Source organism: Lottia gigantea, assembly GCF_000327385.1.
Source record: "Lottia gigantea unplaced genomic scaffold LOTGIsca_103, whole genome shotgun sequence".
NCBI classification, from domain to species: domain Eukaryota; kingdom Metazoa; phylum Mollusca; class Gastropoda; family Lottiidae; genus Lottia; species Lottia gigantea.
In genome coordinates, this window is record NW_008706824.1 from 1 (window position 1) to 2,010 (window position 2,010).

The following is a 2,010-nucleotide window of genomic DNA, read 5'->3' on the forward strand; positions in this document are numbered from 1 at the left end:
AGATTTTGGTAAAAGAGGAATTGGTATTATATCATACTTACTCTGAGGATATTGGTAATAAGAGGAATTGGTATTATATCATACTTACTCCGAGGATATTAGTATTAATAAGAGGAATTGGTATTATATCATACTTACTCTGAGGATATTGGTGATAAGAGGAATTGGTATTATATCATACTTACTCTGAGGATATTGGTAAAAAGAGGAATTGGTATTATATCATACTTACTCTGAGGATTGTGGTAATAAGAGGAATTGGTATTATATCATACTTACTCTGAGGATATTGATAATAAGAGGAACTGGTATTATATCATATTTACTCTGAGGATATTGGTAATAAGAGGAATTAGTATTATATCATACTTACTCTGAGGATATTGGTAATAAGAGGAATTAGTATTATATCATACTTGCTCTGAGGATATTGGTAATAAGAGGAATTGGTATTATATCATACTTACTCTGAGGATATTGGTAATGAGAGGAATTGGTATTATATCATACTTACTCTGAGGATATTGGTAATAAGAGGAATTGGTATTATATCATACTTACTCTGAGGATATTGGTAATAAGAGGAATTGGTATTATATCATACTTACTCTGAGGATATTGGTGATAAGAGGAATTGGTACTATATCATACTTTCTCTGAGGATATTGGTAATAAGAGGAATTGGTTTTATATCATACTTACTCTGAGGATATTGGTAATGAGAGGAATTGGTATTATATCATACTTACTCTGAGGATATTGGTAATAAGAGGAATTGGTATTATATCATACTTACTCTGAGGATATTGGTAATAAGAGGAATTGGTATTATATCATACTTACTCTGAGGATATTGGTGATAAGAGGAATTGGTACTATATCATACTTTCTCTGAGGATATTGGTAATAAGAGGAATTGGTTTTATATCATACTTACTCTGAGGATATTGGTAATGAGAGGAATTGGTATTATATCATACTTACTCTGAGGATATTGGTAATAAGAGGAATTGGTACAAGATACCAGGACATGAGCCGCTACTGGTGAAGAGTGAAGTATTGTTATTGTTGTATTTTTAGACTCGAACATTTTCATTTCTTTTTCTGAAAACAATATTATCAGTAGATATGTGTATGATTTAAAAATGGGTTTCCTTATCTTTTTAGTGTCAAATAAGCAAACTATTTGATTAAAGATGGGTTTCCTTATTTTTTAGTGTCAAATTAATAAAATTGGTGTAATATGGTCATGGAGTTTTGTTCTAGTTATGAGGCGTGCTGACGTATTTTGAATTTTAGTCAATTTTTTTAGAAGTTTTTCAGGAATGCCAATAAGAAGTGAATTAAAATTATCAATGAATAATCCAAAAATCTGCCCCATCCCAATTACTGTGGACTGTGCAAAAATTGGCCATGTAGGGGCTTCTTCTTTGACTGGCCAGTCCGCCATATTGGATATTCGTCATTGGCCATATTTTAGAAATTTAGGAATAAAGCGCATTTCTCCCCATTGCACACCTAAATATGTTAGATTGGCATCTTAGGATGTCACTGGCACCAAAAATGTCATTCATAATTCCATAGCAGACCATAGGAAACATTTTTGCAATAGTTTAAAAATTGGCCATGTAGGGGCTTAGTCATTGACTAGCCAGTGACAGAGTTAGGCATTAAAATACCATTATGTTGGAATTTTAGGGATATTCACAGGTCTGAAGGCACTATGTGATTGTGTTTGTGCCAATTCCATCCAAAAATCTGCCCCACCTCCATTACTATGGACTGTGCAAAAATTGGCCATGAAGGGTCTTTGACTGGCCAGTCCGACATATTGGATATTTGTCACTGGCCATATTTGAGAAATTATAGGAATAAAAAGCATTTCTCCCCATTGTACACCTTAATATGTTAGATTGGCATTTCAGGACCTCAATGGCACCAACAATTGCATTCATAATTCCAAAGGAGACCATTGGAAAAAAATTGTCATTTTTCAATATCCATATTGAT